This window comes from Lagopus leucura, unplaced genomic scaffold, assembly GCF_019238085.1.
Source record: "Lagopus leucura isolate 7727_CA_CO unplaced genomic scaffold, USGS_WTPT01 Super-Scaffold_100004, whole genome shotgun sequence".
NCBI lineage: Eukaryota > Metazoa > Chordata > Aves > Galliformes > Phasianidae > Lagopus > Lagopus leucura.
The window spans coordinates 22,386,738-22,407,199 of NW_024962264.1; the positions used below are offsets into that span (position 1 = coordinate 22,386,738).

The window sequence follows — 20,462 nt, forward strand, 5'->3', positions numbered from 1 at the left end:
AGGGTCCATGACAAGGGTGAAATAATTTTTTTTTTTTTTTTTTTTTTTGAGGTAAAGAACCACCATCCTGTCTCACAATACATACTGGACTTTATCATTTTACTTTCGGTATGTAGTTTCTTTCTCTCCTCTGTGTCAGTAGTTCTAAAAACAGACTCTCAAAACAACTGGAACTGTTAATTTTCATTAGTGTTCCTAATGAAAAAAGAGAGCAATGCTTCTGTTACTTTGCAAATATTTACAAAATTTCACTATCCATTTTTGCTCTTTCAGGTGTAAAGTCAAAAGGAGGGAACTCTTAGATCTAGTAGACTATCTGAATGCAATGCAATTTCTAACTCTCTGTAGAGTCAGTTTAGAAAATAATATGGATTTTACTTCTGCTTTATTTGACTGGATTCTTATGTTGATGTTACATAACAGTGTAAGATACTATGTAAAATCATGTTTGTTGGTTGAAAAGGGCTTCATATTGTATACAATTTCAATTAACTGTTGCCTCGTTATGAAGGAGCTGAAAAGCACAGACAGCACGGATACGTCTTAAATTCTTCTCTCCTGTGAAGTCTGTCCACTTTATTTGAGGCTTTAATTACTCTTCACTCAAGATTTACAAGCTGTTTTTATTTTTCTTGAGTGATTTCTTTCAAACCTCTTTCAGCTTGTTTCTTCCACAGTGATTTGGCAGTTAGAACACTACTTGCCCAGAATATAGGGGAGAGAAATTTCATACCTTCCTTTTCAGAGAGATTTCAAGTGTACATCCTCAGTCTTCTGTGAGAATATCCTAAGTTGTTCATCTATTCTATAAGGAATATGACTTCTTTTTTGGAAAATCCCAATTTGGACCAAACAGTTCAAGAACCACTGAGCTTTGAGAGAAGGCATAAGACAATAGCCCCTCTCTTACAACTCTGACCGAGAATAGAATGCAAAATCCTGATTCCAGTGCAAGGCAATGAAGTTTCCATCAGCTGTGTTAGTGAGTTACAGGATTACACAAGCCACATATTTGCAATAAACTGCCATACAATATCAGGGATATGATGTATGATATCCAATCCCATGTCAAATTGGTTGTGACAGAGAGGGGGGAAGGGCTATGTAGACATACTGTTTTGGGTTTTTTTTTTTTTTTTTTTTTTTTTCCACTGTATAAACAGTAATTTATTTCAGCAGTTGGAAAGAACTTGAAAAGAAAAAGCTATAGTACCTTATAATTATTATTATTTTAATTTTCTTTTAAATTGGCTTAGTTTTTTCTCTGAAAAATTGTCATGAAAATGGTACAATGCTGAGAACGTTTCTCAGGCTTCATATCTTTAGTTTTTCTCTCAAATCCTATGATCTGTCATCTTCTTCTCTTTTATCTAGACTGGTATTGTGTACCCTGCTAGCTTCCTTTCTGTTTGTAGAATCAAAGAAGCGCTTCTTTTTAGCTTTTGTTTACTTTCCATTTGCATTAGAGATCTGAGTCTTGTTCTTCTTCCTCTGTCTCCTAAGGACTGTCCTCAGGCCACCTCATTGGTTCCCATTTACAGGCAGTATTGCTAAACACCACCCCTAAACTGACACCTTCTTGATCTTCCCATCACATTTGACCTTTCTTTATCAGCTTGCTTTCAGCTGTGGCTGTGCTGCTGCCGACTCAGATTCAAGCTGGCAAGCTTATTTGTGCTTCATAGCTCTGGTGAAAGGCAGTTTAGGTGGCACATTACCTCTCCTGCATCAGCCCCTTGGTGCTAAATGTGCAGACAGAAGTGTTCTGAGCAATGATGGTTTTTCTCTTTGCCGTGGAAGGTCCTGAAAATTATGTAGCCAGAGCTTAGCTTTGCTGTGCGTGACACTAGTTTGGCAACTGGGAGTTAATAGGATCAAGGTGGAAAGACTCTATTCTATGTGGCTGTAGAAAATGTTGCTGACTGCAGGATCTCCGTGTGAAAACCAGTCTCGTGCTAATGAGGAAATTATTTCAGTGCACAGTTTTTGGAGTCTATTGACACTTTTAGACAAATTATGGTTTTATGTCTTGGTCATTATAGTTGGCTAGTTCTTGCAAAGGAATAATGGCTAGGCCTGCCTTTATCACTGGGTACATAGGGTGAGTGTTAATAAGACAGATTAAACTGTATTGCGAGTGGTGGTGAGGAAGATTGCTGTGTGCTGCATTTTTATTACAGATATTGTATCACTGTAATGTATACATCAGTGCTTCCTTGCCCTTCAATTGATCAAGCTGTGACATATGGAACTCTTGAAATAATTATGAATTGAGGCTACAAGTACAAAGATCCTCCAAAATTAACTACATTTCTGTAATGCATAATTAAAATGTTCTTGTCAGCAAATACCATTGATTGCACTTGATGGTGCATTATCTATGGTGTATTATGCTCATGTTCCATTGAACTGGCAGAGATACTTGCAAAAAATGGTTACGTTTCTAATAGGAAGGGATTGGAAATCTATTTCTTTTTCTCATTTTGTTTCCTTACCTGTAGTGTGAATTTAGGCTTAGGGTAAGTATTGACTCTAAGTATACCTCTTCTTAAATACTAAGATGATTCATCTCTCTGACTCATGATCTTTTCTATTTTCTTTAGGGACCATGTGTAATTTTCTATATTGCACATGTGTAGTGACTCTCGAAATAAGTAGGCTTAACATCTCTGTTCTTGTAGTTCTATCAAGGCTTAACATCTCTGTTCTTGTAGTTCTATCAAGTTATCAAAATTGAGTAGAAAAGTCCTTAATGTTTTTCATAAGAAATGTAGCCACAATCGTTACATTTGATGAGATTTAATAAAAGATCCAGGTGAATTTCCATTCCTTTTCCAAATTACTGCTTACACAGTTGTTCCTTCACGTATCATGGTAAATTAAACAAGCATGAATGGTAGGACTCTATTATTAGTACAGAATGAGAAGATAATAGTTCTAGTTATAGAAAATATGACATTGATGTTATACATTCCTCTTCTAATAGAAGTAGGCCATTAGCTGATGTCTGTCAAAATCCTGACAACAGCAGTCGCCTGGATGGCAAAGACCTGAGTACGTCAAGGGTAGAATACTAGTTTGCTCTAGGAAGGACAATAATTAGTGTGAAGATTCTCTCCTTAGTGAACATGTGTATTTTAATGGGGGAAAGCACAACTGGAAGATAAAACCCGTTACACTGTGTTTTAAACCTATGAGAATACAAGGAAAACTTCCAGGGCATATTGCAGAGCATTTCTTGCTTATCTGACAGAAAGGCATGATCAGAAGCATTCCAGAATAGCCCATGTCTATATAAGCACAAGCTTCTATAAAATATCGCGAAGTAGTGTAAATCTGATAGCGTACAGCTGGACACTTTCTGTTCCTCTGTGTATGCTCACTGTGCTGTGATGAGAAAAGGTTTATAAAAGTTTTGTTTTACCCTCTTCCCAATTGCAAATGAATGCAAGATCAATGGTTCCATTATTGTTTTTTTTTGTTTGTTTGTTTTTGTTTTGCATTGGTGTATTTTTGACAATGTACACTATGAGCGTAAGTGGATGATTTGACCTCTTTATTGTAGTAGGCTGTGGCAATTATTTTTTTTTATTGAAATTTCAATTAGCTTTTCTGTTCTAATAATGTTTTACCTAAATCCTCTTTTTAAGTTCCTACTGAGGTTACCAGAAAAGATCATCTAAGCATGACTGTGCTAAAAGGTAGAGGTAAAGAAAACAAATTATTTCTATTGTGTACAAAATTGAGGTCACTTTAGGTTAACTGAATTGGGTTCCTTCAAGAGACGAAGACTTTCCACATCATGAAGAATCATTCAGAGAATTCTAATTGAAAAAAGAAAGACATCAGCCTCTTAAAGAAAAGAAAAAGATACCAGGATTAGTACAACTGAACAGGAAAACCTGAAATAGATTTTACAGACCATTGCCTTTATGACCCTTATAAAAGAACTGTCAAATGAAAAATGATGAAGAAAGCCCTGCAGATTACAACTCTATTAAACTGTCTAGCAATCTGAGTTTACAGTTAAGGCTAATATTAAAAAAAAAAAAAAGGAGGAATTTAGGATTTATAATTACAATTCTTTGGCACCTGAAATACTTCAATGCTAATATACATTTTAAAGAAAAATCTAAATTTGTATTTGACACCAGATTTAAAGGTGTTATTCACAGAGACAATTTAATATTTTGTTTGGCATTGACTATTATTGGTAAGATTAAATAGATTTTTTTTTTTTCCCCTAGGAAAAATGTATTTATGTATTCATAAAAAAAAAATAATAATAATTTAAAGCACTTCTTCCGGTCTTTAGCTTGCAAAACATGGAACAATTTTAACTGAGTAGTGATGCTACTTTCGGGATATGTATAGATATTAAATATAGAGAATCCAAAGTTCATTAGCCCTTCTACAAGTGCTAAACAAGCTATGTTTGAAAACATAATTTTGTTGCAGGGTCCCCTGTTTTCTGTGAAAATTAATGCTGTTTGCTGAGCTCTTTGATGGGAGTGCATTCCAATAAGAGAAGTTCATAAATTACTTACTACTTGGTACTAATATAAAGTAAGTCATTCTTGCTAATCCAGCTAAGAAGCCAATAAGCCCATTTTCACAATGATAATGCCAATATAACTCATAGGGCATTTCACTCTGTCCAAGAAAGGAATAATAGAGAAACCAGCTCCTGTGTATGTGCATGTTACAGGGAAGTGTTTATCAACTGTTTCAGTAGTGTTGAGTCCCTTTTCTGAAGTGCAGGAAAAAAAAAAAAAAAAAAAGAGGATTAATAGCCTGTTTCATAGTGAAAGGAGGCTTTTAAAAGGCATGACAGGGTGAAATTTATGTAAGCTTAGGGATTTGGTATATCTTCTGATTCGCAATGACACCATAGATTGTCTGAAATTCATGGCGAGTATAAATGAATGCAAGTCTTCTGCATTCAAGGACCTTACTGAATTACCTCTCACATTTTCAGTTTGTTGTAACAGTGCTGCACAGTGGATAAAACTCAGCAATGCAGTTTGAAACAAAAATCTATACCTCCAGAAAAGGTATTTTCCTGAGTTGTTCTTTAGCCTTTAGAGAGATTATGCAGAGAGGAAAAAAAAGAGAAAAATGTCAACTACCTCCATCTGTAATCAGTGGGTTGCCATAGTGACACTGCCTCCTTTTTTTGTGTGTGAATGAACAGAGGTCAGAGTTCTGTTATCTTTTTTTTTTTTTTTTTTTTTTTTTTTTTTTCTCTCTTCTCCCTATCTCACAGAGCTATCCCTTTAAACTTTACAGATGCGCAGTTGACAATTTTAGTCCATTTTGGTTCTTTTTGTTTTTCGTCTTCTAAAAGAAAACAACTCAAAGAGCTTCAGTCTTGCCATTGTAAATTCATACATGAGCAGTTCGGGACAATGACTGATAAGGCTTTTAAAATAATGCTGAATGCATTTGTTTTTTGTTTTTTTTCCCCACTTATTTTTATATATCCGTAAGAGTTACAATCCATGATTACTCAATGAAAAAAAGGCTGATCTGAAGACCAAGACAGTTTCCTCTGATCCTGTTATTCTCTTCCAAGCATGTATCTTAAACAACTGCTGCTTAAGCTTGTCTCTAAGGGAAAGAAAGGTAAAGGATGCTTCCTTGTCTTGTTGTTGTGTAGTGTTTTGCAGAAGGAGGGCCTAGATTGCTAACTGCTCACACAAAAGTTATGCTTGTGTTCAGCATGTCTAAGAATGTTGCTCTCAAGCTTTAAACCATTTAATTTCTAAAGATCTGATTGTTGCCAATCCTGGTATTCTAGGAAAGGAAATACTGAATTCCTAATTTTATGGTGGTAATTTTCTTTTTGCCTTATTGAGAATGAAAGTGAACTTTTTTTTTCCTTAAATTGCAAAAATGCATCTCTCTCACATGTTGTTCTCTTATATTTAAACACATGAAAAACAGGCCATCATACATCCAAGGATTAGGTAACATAAAGAAATAATGCTCATGTCAGGGTATTGCCAGACTTGCAGATAAAGTGGTACAGAAAACTGCAGATTAACAACAACTTTAAATTTTTGAACAATATTTTTTCAAAATATGTCTTAAAGTCCATTAAATCAGTGGTAGTAATGTGTTATTTAATTAAATTCTCCATATACCTTTCTCCTGATTGGATTCTCCCTCAAACTCAAAGAAGTCGCCTGAAGATCCACAATGAAAAAGTAAGCTGCTTTTTAGGTAAATCTTAAGTCCCTTCGGGAAGCCATAAATCTTTCCTGTATCTGTCAAGTACAGTTATAAGAAAATGTACCTTTGAGATTGACTTACCAAAATGTTTTCTGTTTATTTTTGTGTGGAACACCTAGTTATATCTGAAGTTCATTCCTGTTTACATGGATCAATACACTCTGTAACTGAATGTAGTTTTTTTTTTTTTTTTTTTTTAAATTTTTTTTTTAGTAAAAAATATTTTTGTTTTTTTTTTTTTTTTCCCCTTTCTTAGCTTGATGAATAAAGAGAAACAGAACTCACTAGATTGCACAGGGATTTACCCATTTTTAATGGATCTAAGGTTACTTTCAAATGGGAAAAGAGTTCCAACAAGGAAAATTATCTAGCATGGAGTGAAATTATGGAAGAAAAATAAGACCATGACAATTTCACCATGATAAAGAGACTGCATAATAATATGAGAATACTGAAAGATTTGCATATGCAAAGAAATACTTAGAATCTAGGACCAGGAGATCTGTGAGCATTTAGGAGAAGATGAAAGAGATGCTGTGAGTTATATCACAGAGAAATTTTGAAATACAGTCAGAGTGTATGTTGTAGGAGAAATTAACTAACACAAGCAAGTCCAGTCTTCAGAACTCACTGAGAATTTAAACCACATTCATGGAATTACACTAATGTATTAGTTCACAAAAATAAGGTCAACTATCCCACTGGTTCTATGGATTTGTTGGTCTTGTTTAATAGATAGATACGCATACAGTTTTATGAGGGCTGCTTTGAAAGTAATGCCTACTATTTTATTATGCTAATCCATGACATCAGAGACAGATGTTGGAGGTATAGAAGTAAAGGTTGAACCTTCCCACCAATATCCCATGACATGTTGCTGTGTGCAGCAGAGGGAATTCTGACAGGATGGAGTTCAACACTGTAGTGTATATGAAATAAAGGCATGGAATTGAATGGTGGAAAAAATGGTACCCGCTGACATTCACTGATGTTTACTGAAAGTTTATGGAGACCAAACAGTGGATGTGTGCACATTGAGGCGGCAGGTGGTACGTTTTACTAGTGACAATAGCAACAGTGGTGCAGGTTTTATGAGCATAGCACGCAACCTCTTCTTCATTGCTGATGAAAATGCTGAGCTAATGATGGTGACTATGCTGGAAAAAAAAGTACTTTGCAATTGAGAATTTGCTCTATCAAATAGTATTAATATGCTCTTTGCATCTGTGTTTTTCATGGAAATAGATAGGAGGCATTGCATTTGAGCGACTTACATATATGTGGCCCAAGACAATTCTTTTTCACTCAATGCAGCCCAGGCAAGCCAAAAGGTTGGACAGCTATGGACTAACAAATACCCTAAATGTGAATGTGAATTCTATTACTTCTAAAAATAATAACAATAATATGTACAAACCTATGAGAAAACAAAAGCAAAAAGGAGAGAAATCCTGTGGGCAATAAAGAGTAAGAAGCTTAAACTCAAGTCTTAGTGAGATTAAACTACTAGCACTTTTGTTATGAGCCTTTCCTAAATTCAAGCTTAAATAACTCTCTCCGAATATTTTCTGCTGTTCTCTTGTCTTAGAGTGAACACATAAAATTGATTTTGAATCTTTTTCTAAAACATTCCTCTGATTATAATTTTTTTTTCCCTCAGATTTCACATTTCCTGAATAGGAGTAAAGCAACTATGCTTGATTTAGCATTCCTTAAAAAATGCAGTGAAACTATGGTTTCCTGTGGTGTCCTTCAGCTATTTTCTGAGGTGAACGCACACCGCAGATGTTTTCTTAAACAAAGGCCTGTGATTTACTAGCATAGGCTTAGCCATATTTGTCAGCTAGTCTGTTGGATTTCGGAAAATATCTTATGCTTTGCACTTGTCTGCAGGTCAAGTAAGAGAAATTCCAGACCCATTTAAATTGCTGAAAGTATTCAGGTGTCTGTTGTTTTTCATTCTTTTAAGTTAGCTCATTTTGCTTTTCTCTCACATAGCCAGCATTCCTGTCAGGTAATGCTGTGAAGAGTTTCGCTGTAGTTTCAGCTAGCGCATTGCCTGTTGAACAATCTTATGAATGCTATGAAAAGAAGATAGTGTTTGCTGAGGTTTCTTTTTGCATATATGCAAGGATGCATATGTGATTGTTTTGGAGTGTTTCTGGGTAAATTTTCATCAGAAACAGTCGCTTCACTTTCACAACAATGTAATTTTTCCCTGTTAGCGTTGCTAACCTAAAGGTCTCCATTACTCAATGGGAACTACTGTTTTTGTAAATTGCTCTGTATTTCTCTCACCATTTCTCCTTTTTGTGGAAGTTCCCAAATGCTACTGCATTATGTAATCTGTTTGTCAAGGCAACTCTTCTGCCCCCACAAAAGTATGTGTGAAGATCTGGAACTGAACTGTTTTCTATGTCTACTTTTCACTTTATGTTGTACTTTTATTGTGTTAAGATCCTGTAACAAGGCTTCTCCAGAATAACTCTCTTAAAAGTTCAAGTTTTGTCAAAAATTTTCACCTGAGTTTGTAATCTGGTTAGATTTATGTATACATATAGAGAGGAGAGCAAGAGATAAAGATGAAGTTTCCGACGTCTGTTAAGAAAGGCAATTCATTCTCACCTGAATAAAACTGATCCCAGTAGGATAGGCAGTAGAGATTCTAGGTTGGTGACACATAATATTAAAGGCACTGTTGGTTGTAAAAGTCACTGAACTCTGCAGATGCTTACAGATTAGTATCTGAAACTAAATATGAGCCATCACCTTTATACTGTGCATAACATAAATAGAACGCAGGACTTGCATGGCTCATGCTATGGTTTAAATTGTTAGCTACTAAGGCAAAGAGACATCAAGAAAGATCAGCAGCCTTTCTCACCTATTGTTGTATTCTCACAGGTTTTGATTATTACACATCTGACATTAAAAAAGGTTAAAGTAAATATTACAGTAACATTATCGGATTAAAGTTGCTCTTTTATCAGCAGCAGTTTTTCTTGTCCTTGATAATGAGCTAAATATAAAATTTTTCAAAGAGCACTGTGCTATTACTGCCAGAGAACTGCCATTGTATTAATCTCTATTCCCCAAGAAAGCAGAAGGCGAAAGAACAGGTCATTAGCACGTGACTGCTTTCAAGAGGAGGCGTGCTGTCCTCTCTCATTAAGGTATCTGTATCAGAAAAAGAGAATAGAAATTTTAAAACAACTTAAATAGCTTCATACCCCAAAGCATGAAAAAATGCCTCAGCTAGGCTGTTTTTCTTCTTCATATATAAGTAGGGTGTTACAAAGACTTAAAGTACTGGTAGTTGTGTGTCAGGCTGAAAGAAGCACTGTTCTATGTACTGCTCTAGAAGCACGAGTTTTTATGTTTGTGTATTAAGACTTAAGTAGACCAACATGAACTTCCTGTTCTTAAAATATTCTTAGGTTTGGCTTGCTTAAAAAAGAGACAGCAAATAACATTATCTGTTTAGCTGATTTTTATATGTTGGTTAATAATTAATAAGCTGCCTGGCTGGTATGTTTTCAAATTGCTCAATGAATTTATAGATACTGATAAGAGTATGAAATAACAGTGATATAAATAGTGATATAAATAGGTAATCAAGCACAGAAGATAAACTATCTTTCATACGCATGTTTGATTACTCTCAAGGTACATGGATCTTACTGTGATTCTGTGCTGGCCATTTTATTTGGCTGTGGAAATTGCTTCTACGCACAAAGGTGAGGACAGTCTCTACATAGAAGTACTAGTGTCCTAACATTTCAGGTGCATGCCTCTGTTTTATTGAAACAAATGTCCTAAACATAATATCATAAAATAAAATCATCAATTTTATAATGTTTGTTTCTTATCCTGGACTGATACTTATCTTTACGAAAATAACAGACGTGATGCTCCTATGTTTCCAGCTATATTAGAAGAGAACAAACACTGCAGTAGCCAATAAGAATTGTATTCCTCCTCTCCTACTATTTAGTTTGTTTAAATGCATTCTTTTTCTGAGATGTGCTTTTAGTTAATTCACTTCCCAGTAAGTTCCATTGAATTTGGTCCCTGCTCTAAGAAAAGTTTGGAAAAGTTAGGCTATTCAAAAGAAGTAATATCTGGGAAACTCTTCCAGAGAAAACTGTGTAATGACAGTGTTGGATCATACTCTTTCTATATGCTGTGTTGAAATCATAGCCATCAGCTAAGCTTCTTTACAGTTACATGGTTTATATTAGCTGCACTTTTTATCCTCTGTAAAATTAGGTTTGACAATCTCATGCATGTCACGTGTCTATAGGTACACCAGTACAGTGCTCCACTATTGTACCAAACTTTTAGATGTATGAATTGGTTCTTGAATAGGTGTGAATAACCTATCAGCTCACTAATCTGTGTAGGTGACTCAAAATCACTGGTCTTTGTTAAATGATTAAAGCTAATTCTTATTTTTATTTTAATTTAATTAATATTTTATTTTTGAAAAATACATTTTGTTCTGTCTGGCTTACTCTTCCTTTCAGAAACTCTTCTTCAGAATTTTGGTGCATAAACAATGTTTGTACAATACAAACATTAGTTAGTGCCACAACTTTTCCTGCCATAGAAATTACATTTCCGATTAATATTCTAGCCCACGTTTTACTGAGTAAAACTATGAGTAGGCCAACAGAGATAGAAAACCTTAAAAACATCCTCTGAGATACTTGGGAAACTCAGAACAAAGTTATTTAGGGCATAATCAATGCTATTTTAGTCTTCTGGTGTTCAAATACTATTCTGCAAACTAGAGTCAAAAAGCCCTAAAGAGATAAAGCAGCCAATTTCCTCCCTATTAAACTGAAATGCTTGGAGAAAAGCACCTGAAGCACTTTAGCAATTTAATTCATGGATGTAAGTTATATTTGTTGCCTATTACTGCATTGTGCTTCAAGATCTCTGTTCTTTCTGATATTGTTAGAAAGATAGCAGTGAAGAGATATTAGTCTAACTAGGAACAAATTCAATTTGTACTCAAGTATCCTAAAATACTTCAGAAATGTCAGTATAGGGCTGTTTTGTGGTCCAAGGTCCTTATTCCATAGGTCTTATAAGACCAATCCATTTTTTTCATTGCTGTTAGCACAAGCTTGTTATTCTCCCTGATGACTTGATGCCCCACAAACTTCTGATAGCCTCACATCAATTCTAGCTGTTGGGGTCTGGGTAATCCTTAGCACTGTTGCAGCAACCATAATGTGCTTGAGAATTTGCATGGTATTTTCCACTTTTTTTTTTTTTTTTTTTTTTTGCTGCTTAAAGTATCTTTTTTTAAACTTTTTTATTTTTACTTTATCTGTTTTACACAATTTTATCAAGTAATTGCACTTGAATCAAATTAGATTCAGATGCCTGTGTAAACATGGAGAGCTTTCTCTTTCTTCTCTGTCTACTACTTTTCCCCTGTTTCAACTAGAATGCTAGTAGGCTCCTTAAACTCTGTATATCTGCTTAACTGTCCCTATAAATTTAACTATAAATTTGGTAATTTAAAGAATGCTTTTAACTTCTTATGGATCATTAAGCACCAGTACAATTTCTTGGTTATTATTCTACGAAAAGAAAAATAGATTAGGAACAAGAGAATGGCTTAAAACTAGTGGGAGCATATTTTCAGTAGGAAAAAGAAAATGGAACAAAAAACTCAGGAGCACTTTGGATTATGCCCTCAAATTATCTAAGAATGGTAAGAAATGCAAACACAGCATCTTCAGTTCAGTTTTAGTATTTGATGATTTGAATAAAGATTACCATTTTATGTATTTGTATTATGTATTTATTATGTATTTATGTATTATGAATTCAGATTTTACATCTTAAATTCATTTCACAAATGTTTGCATATTTATTTTCGTAAAAACTGTCTGGTTTTTGGAATTCTTTCATAGAGCACTTTTTCTTTTCTTTTCTTTTTTTTTTTTCCCCCCCATGGGTATTTAAAGAAGTGGAAAAAAAAATGTACCTGAGCTCAAGTTGGTTCTAAGGATTCCTCTTGTAATCTGCAGTAGCATAATCACTGATTTCAACTGCAGTGTTTTTCTGCAAGGATGGGAGCATGAAGGCCGGAAATAGTTTTGGGAAGCTGAGGTGTGTCATGAGTATTTCAGAGGGAAAGCTTTGGCTGTGTAGTGATTGAAACCTTTAAGAGCACTGCTGTTGACTATAGAACTTACCTACAACTTCTTTTGCTACAAATTCTTTTGCTTTCAATGACTATCCATTTTCCTTAATAAATAAAAGTGTGCCTCTTGGCATGCTGTTCTTCCCCCCAACTTTGCCCCTTATATTGCTCTGCCATGTATGTGTTGGCCTTGGATTGCTTTATTTTCTTACTGCGGGGGGAACAAGATAATGTTCTCTTCAGATAGCTTTCAGTGCTGTTGTTATAGTTTCAGTTTAGGCTCTAGTCATTCCTTCTCTCTCCTTATGGTCAGGACATGATGTAGTGATTCTGCTTAGACTGAGCGTGGAAATATCACTGCTTTTTTTTTTTTTTGCTTAAAAGGAAGTTCTGCATTTGGATCTGTGGGGGGAAAAAGCAATCTGAACTAGCATAGGATATGCTTGCTGTTAAAGTGAATATTTTTTTTAAATCCAAAAATGTTGAATTGCTGTATGATACTCCTGATGAATACTTTGGAGAAATACAATCTCCAAATATATTCACCATATTGAACGATGTTTCCTGTTCTGAGTGATGCCAGAACTTGCTCTTCCTTTGAGAAGTGAAGAAATTTTTAGTTATCACTGTTCTTTTTTAAACAAAACTTTGAAAAACTAGAAAGTCAAATACATGTAATATCAGGAGATGTTTTGAAGTTGTCAGTGAGCAAGATATATTCATTTGACAATAGTATGAGATCTTCCTTCTTTTTTGCATATTTCTAATTTTAATATGATTTAAATGCTGCACTTAGAGAAGAATCTGTAGTATAGATATTTTCAGATTTCACTGAAATGCTGTAATGAAAATGTAGTAGTGAAGTTGAATAAACTAGTTGCAATGGAAATCCTAAAGAACAATTACATTTTTCTTTGGGCTTTGGGTACTGATACTGAAACACAGAGGCTTTGTTGGTTATGGTGGGCTTTGGAAACCAGGATGTCTGTAATGGAAAAGGCAAAATTGCCCAAGAACTTACTTATCCTAAATTATTAACAACATAAAGTACACATTTTGAGAATTTTATAGTACTTAAGCTGAAAGTGAGCCAAAAGCAGGAGGTAACTTTTTTTTTCTTCTTCTTTTCCTCTATCCTTGATTCTTATAAAGAAAAATAGGCAGCATTGCAGCTGGCAAAATCTGCTGCAACTGACTTTCATTAATTTTGGATAAGAGCACTGTAGCAAAATCTAATGAGCAAGGAATTTGCCTTTATATATCTAATAGAAATGGTAACATAGGAGAACACTTGAAACTAAGTTTTTCCCTTCTAGTTGCGCACTAGCTGTGGACATTACAATCGTATAACATAAATTCTCTTTCTTACAGTAGTTCTCTTAATTATTTTTCTTATGACATCAACCTCTCCTTGACAAAAATATGTTTTAGTGGCAGCATCGTGCTTTAACCACAACATCAAATTGATGAAACTGTTTTTGTACTAGAAAATGTAGAAGTTCAGTAGTGAACAAGAACATATAACTGTTAAGCAATCTACATCCTTCTATGTTTCAAAAAATAAAATACTTAAAGCAGCAGGAGGCCACAGGAGTAGATTTTGTTTGTCTTTCCAAACAAATAATTGTAATGATGTCAGTGCTACAAAGAATACTGTCAAGGAAACCTTTTCTTTTATGAAAAAACAAAACAAAACAACTGATCATTGTGTAGTTCCTGAAAGTTTTCTTGAGTGATTATAACTGATCCTTGGTTTATGCTAGAGAACTCTTCTAAAAACAAAACCACTCTTGTATCCCCAAACAGTCACAGATTAAGTCTATGGCCAAGTAAAGGGTTTGTGTTCAATTAATGCATTCTCAAAGTGTGTGGCAAGTGGGAATGTAGGCAGAGAAAATGGTGAATGGGAAATGAACTGGATATAGGAGGTTTGAATGAAATTGCATATTGAGATGATGCTCTACAAAGGCTTTTGTGTGAGAGCTTTAATACAGGTATGGACAAAAGAGCAGGTGTAGCTAGATGTAAAGGTGCAGTGTGTATAATGCTTTATAAGTAAAACTCATTGGCTTTTATGATCACTTGTCAGCTTTGCTGGTCAGTGTGTGAAAATACAGAAAGACTCACTGAACCTATCCTCACCTATCCTATCAGGATAGTGGATGAGTTACAAAGAATGTGGCTTTCATTTTCATGGCTGGGTTTCTTAGGCATGTGTCACATCCCACCGATAAAGGGAGGAATAGTCATGTTTTCAGATTTCATGAATACCTTAATCCAACCAGAGGTAAAACAATGTGCAGAGGTCCTCACATAACCATCAATTTTAATGAGAATCTATATATAAAATTATCTCCAAAATACTGGCAATCTAATTTTTTGAACCTATCTTAATCTGTGTGGCTAAACTATATGACCTTAAGGAACCGAAATAAGTCTCACAAATACTTAACACCTTCATGACAGATGCAGCTTTTAAGAAACCAAAATAGGCCTCTCAATTACTTAATTTTATGAGGAAAAAAAGAATGAAAAGAGCACATTTAAGGAAAATGGAGTAAAAACAATAGTCAGAAAATGAACAGGAGAAAGACTGATCACCGGCCTGTTCCAAAGAGTTCCTGTGTTGGCCTGCTGTACTGGAGAAGGAATGAGGAGATTGTAGTCTCCAACCAGGAACAATGACCACCAAGAAGACAACCCCCTTGATCTCTTATGAGGCATCCTTTTATGCCTGCTACTTTTGCAGGTATGCTGCACCATCCCAAAGTTGCAAAAACAAGTTTGTCAGAAGTAAGTTTATAGCTAAAATTTTCTTGCAGGAAGACTAAGCCAGTTAGAGGACAGGATATATTTGCTGATATCAGCCTTCAATTGGTTCTCATGGTGATGGCTTTGCACTGCAAGATTGCTTGAGACGTATCAAGCACACCCCAGAAAGTGTTTTTTTTGTTGTTTTTTTCACAGCACGTATAAAAGAAGGCAGTAGCTTTCTTACACTTCCACAGAACTTATGTTCTTTGGGGAGTGGCAGAAGGGAAGAAAATATGTGTGTTACATTCATTTTGTTTTTCTTTCCTGAAGCATGCCTTTCCCATCTCGTGCCCAATTTTCTGGTGCTCCTATATGACACTCTTTATACTATAAAGTCATTTATGTGGCCAGTTCTTCAGATTACTTAAGGAAGTCTGAATGATAAAACAGTGGAATGTAAACTCTCTGTAAAAGCAGACGAAAAACCTTGGCCAACAATCACAAGTGGCAAAGGTGATAAAAGAACAGCAGTAGTTTAAGGAATTTATCTAGTGGCTAAACTGTCCAGCAATTTTTACTGAAGAATAGAAAGAAACAATTAGTCCTGGCCAAGGGTCAGGGCTAAGGTATTTTTCTTCTGACTAACACTAACTTCCATTTTGAATTGAGTACGTTTGGGCTAGTTACGTTTTTGTGAAGTAATTTTTTATTTGAAAGTAAAAATGTTATTTAGCTAAGAATTTTCAGTGCATTACTTGCATACTGAATTTCTTTTATTTTTGGCAAGTTCAAGCCACTGTGTAATGTTAGTGTAATTGGTTTGTAATGTTCATGACCCACTCTGGGATCATTCACAAGGAAAGTGTCTATAAACGTTAAAGATGACCTGTGACTAGAGCAGTTTATCCTATGCTGCTGAGAACTTCCCTGCAGTGTAGAAAATGGGAACTGGATCCCATTTAGCTCTTGCTTATGCACCTTTTGGCTGTTTGCGGTAGAGGAAGAAACAGTAAGGTTTTCAGCACCCTCTCTTATTAAACTGTTTTGTATATTTTTCCATTCACATCCAGATGTAGTTCAGTGTGAAGGTAAAGCATTATTCACTTTACTTTTAACAAGAATGCAAAAGAAAATAAGTGCATTTAGACGCTACAAAGACTGCTCACTCACGGAAGAGGACTGGGTATAGCTCTCCAGCATTGGAGAAGGGACACATAAATATCAGATTAATTTTTTTGTTTGTTTTATTTTCTTTTTGTTCTTGAGATAAATTTACTGCAGAAGTAAGCCATTACATTCTTAAGTATGGATCTGGGGAACAGGAGAGTTTCACTTCCAAATGTTTAAATAAATAATATATAATTGCCTCATTGCTTTTTTTTTTTTTTTTTTAATAAAAGCAGGGAGAAGAAAAAAAAATAGCATCATTTTGAAAAATTCCATAATGAATAATACTCTTTTTCAGTAAATAGTGTATTCTTCTATTTGCTGTGCGTATTTTCAGACAGTTATAGGAATAATCTCCTTTCAGTCTCCCATTATTTTACAGATATAATGTTGAGAAGTTATTGCTATGCCAAGATATCACCTTGATTAAAAAAAGAAAAGAAAAAAAAAGTAATAATAAACTCTAAAATATGTTCAGTTGAAAATCTGTGACATGCTTAGCAAGTTGTTGTTTGTTACTTTCAAGATGCCTTTAAGTCTACTGTTGTGATGATTGTGGTGTACAAAGTATAAAAGAGCACAACTTGGTCTCCAGATGTTGTTCGTAAGTTGAACTTTTGTTTAGAACCTCATGATGCTACTTTTCTGGAACAAAAGCCTAAGTTAGAATTTAAACTTCAGTGATGCTACAAGGAAACTTAAACCTGAAATTTGCTTTCAAAACAAAAAGACAAAAAACTCCTCACTAAGAAGGTTTTCAGCCTTGAATGTTCTAAATCTACATAATTTCAATCTTATTGATACAATAGTTTTCACAAAATTGTCTCTTCAATATGTACTACTTCTTATGCTAACCTTAAGTGTAACTGTTGGGACTATTCTCTGCTGATTAAGAGAGTTTAAAAAAAAAAGGATTGTGACATTATTTGATTCTAATTAATAAATATGGACATGTGGAAAAAAAAATACATGATTATAATAGAATTTTAAAAGTTTAAAAAATATACATCATTTTTCTTGCCCTTATGTAATTTACTGTTATTACTGTTTTTCATAATTTTTGCAGTTAATTGTCTTTCACCTAATTTTTAAGTCAGTGATGGGTATTTTGCCCTCTGCTCACTACTCAGTTGGCCTGATTAATCTTGAATAAATGGTCAACAGCAATTTCAGTCTGTGCTTCTCTTTACAAAAGGGTATTGAAGTCATACATGGAAAGGGTACCTGCAGGAACGTGGTTAACAGAGTTGATACGCTTCACTGACTGAAAAATAGGTAGGAATTACAGAGGCTTTACAGTGGATAGCACTGTAGGCAAGGTATGTGTAGCAAAGGAAAGACACTGATATTTCAGGGGGAACAGAACACATTTGAGTAGAGATGGCACGGTGTCCGTAACTGCATCCAGATCAATCTCCAGTGTAACAGTGTATTACTTGGTGATTAATATTACTTCATACATGGCTGAGACTTAATACTACCTCCCCTATGCTCTTCAGGGAGACTGAAATGTAAGGTACTATTTTGGGGCACCAAATAACTGAAAGAAAAAATTAAGATGGAAATTGCCCTTTCAAAACAGAGAAAGAAGGAAAGTATGTTTAAATTGAAATGAAATCCCTTTCCAAGTTGTTGCTTGTTTTGAAGCCTGCTAGTACTTAAGAATTTGCATTCTGAACTAATCATTAGGATATTCACAGTCCCTCATTATTAAAAGAACCACTTGAGCATCAACAGCTTCTTGATTTATCTCTTTGACATCACAACCATTTTTTTTCTGTCAAAATATTATTACTCCAAGTAAAGAACAAGCTTCTGAGATAATGAAAATAAGAAAAAGAGCGATAAAAAACTTCATATAGCAAATTTTGAGAATGTCAGAACTCTTACTGGGGAGTTGTTCCCAAAAGGAATCATATCTTTGATTAACATACATCATATACTTACAGCCAGTTCTACAGGAATCTTATGTTCACATTCGCAGTGTTCAGTTATTTACTGTGTATTGTAGCATTTTGAAGCACTATGCTTCAACAGATCTTGCAGGTCTTACCTTAAATTTCAGTGTTTTTAATAAAAATGACACACTTGAGATTGTAATAAGACCTGAAAACTTGTTCTATTTGGTTAGGCTCTTTTAATTAGTCTTTGAATTACTGGCACATCTCAAGCTCTAAGTCCTGGTCTTCATTATTGCCTTCTGTTATGTATTTTTCTTTACCTCATTTCTTTCCTATTATCATCCTTTAGGGGAATAGAAAATTGATGAAACGGTGCATATCTTACAAAATCAGACCTGTAAGTAACCAGCATTAATTAATAGCAGGGGATAGAAGTGTAACTAATGCTAAAGTAAACATGATTCTGGAAGCTGTTTACCTACTTACCAATTATTCGAATTCTGTTTAGGGAATCAACATGTGTCTATCCTTTCTGTAAATATTTTGTGTGCACAGAAATAGTGAAAGCAGTCACAAATAACAGCAATGAAGATTAAAAAAAGAAAAAAAAAATGTAAACACAGAATAGTCCATCTTTTAAGTTTATATTTGGGATGGGATATTTAAACCAGAAAATGTTCCAGGCTGTTTTTTTTTTTTTCCCTTCTTGTGATCTGTCTGATTATCAGGAAAATAACATCAAGACATTGAAATTTAAGATGTGAAGAAAACATCTATGTTGCTCAGAAGAAACAACCTATCATTGTTCTCAGGTAAAGAGAGAGGGTGATGAGGTTTTAAGTGTTTCAGAGCTTTTCAGAGTAGACTTCTCCACATCTCATCCCACTGTAAACTAGCTTTACAGACTGCCTTGCTCCCAATATTTTAAGCCACATACAGAAATCTACATACCTTTCTCAGGCAGGAAGAATCCTTCAAGAGCCTTACTACATTGAAGTCTGTAAGTTTAGAGGAGTGGGATAGACCTGTATAAGAACAGACTTTAGCACAAGAACAGTGCACATTTTGCTCGGGGATCACGTCTTGTTTTTCCCTCTGAGTAAACCTTTGGCATCGAAAGAAACTGCAGTCTTCAGAAAAGTCTGTGAAAGCTTTCTGCACTTCAGGGTAAATATATGTATACTCTTTCTTTAATTTTTGTCATTGTTTTCTCTGAACTTTTAACCCCAATTATTCTAGAAGAAAATAAGTGGTCATTTGCTGTTATTTCCATCTTGAGGTATAGACTCCTAGTAAATGCACTCTATATCTGGTCATCAAATGTGACATATCAGCAGGAGGCTACAAGTGTCTTAGGGTATTATTTGCATGCATCTCTTCACTGCTGTGCTGCAGATAAACGAATATTTGTTCAAGCTGTCAGTGTTCAGTTAATGCTTTCATTTAGCTCTCCATAAATATGAAGACTGTGTGGCACTTATTATATAATAATTCAATTTATTTCTTTTTCTTCAGTAAAAAGGTTTAAAAAAAAAAAAAAAACAAAAACTGCAAGTGCTGCAGCGCTATAGGTTTTGTCCTTAGAGTAGTTACATCAGTGGAATCCAATCTGCTCCAGAAGTAAAAAGTAGATTTACATCCACGTTATACATGTGAAGCTAAAAGGACTCTGGTGTGTAGGAACAGAGAAATAACCTGAAGCAAACCATTCTAACACCAATGCAGCTGCTTTCCAATGCTGCATGTTAATCCACTTGACTTTACATTCAGCTCTGTGTTACACAGCGATTTCTAGCTCAGGACTTGCTGGAACACATCCTCAGCCGAGGTAAAAGGATATGGGGGATCGTGCTTGGAGGCTGATTTTTATCGCCTCTGTTTGCAGCCTTGTTTTGAATCTGATCCTCCTCCTACCTCTTCTTGGTATAGGAGAGCTGGATTAGTGAAATCATAGAGTCATTTGGTTTAGAAGGGAGCCTTAAAGGTTATCTGTTCCAATTCCCTGCAATATCCCCTGCAATGAGCAGGAACATCCACAGCTCCATCAGATGCTCAGAGCCTTGACCAGCCTGACCTTGAATGTCTCCAAAGATGGGACATCTACCTCTCTGGGAATTCTGTGCCAGTGCTTGCCACGCATACTGTAAAAAACTATTTCCTTATATCCAATCTAAATCTCCCCTCTCTTAATCTGAAACCGTTTCCCCTTGTCCTCTGCCTTAGCTTCAGCTGGGATTAAATTG

At 35.0% G+C, this 20,462-nt stretch overlaps 1 long non-coding RNA gene across 4 annotated transcripts in view; it reads left to right on the forward strand.

Moving 5' to 3' along the window:
- The window catches only part of LOC122179511, a 105,433-nt gene that overhangs the window by 1,826 nt on the left and 83,145 nt on the right, over positions 1 to 20,462 (forward strand). For all 4 annotated transcript variants that reach the window (XR_006178711.1, XR_006178709.1, XR_006178710.1 and 1 more), the window contains exon 2: positions 52 to 108. This is a non-coding gene — a long non-coding RNA (uncharacterized LOC122179511). The remainder of the gene's footprint in view (positions 1 to 51; positions 109 to 20,462) is intronic.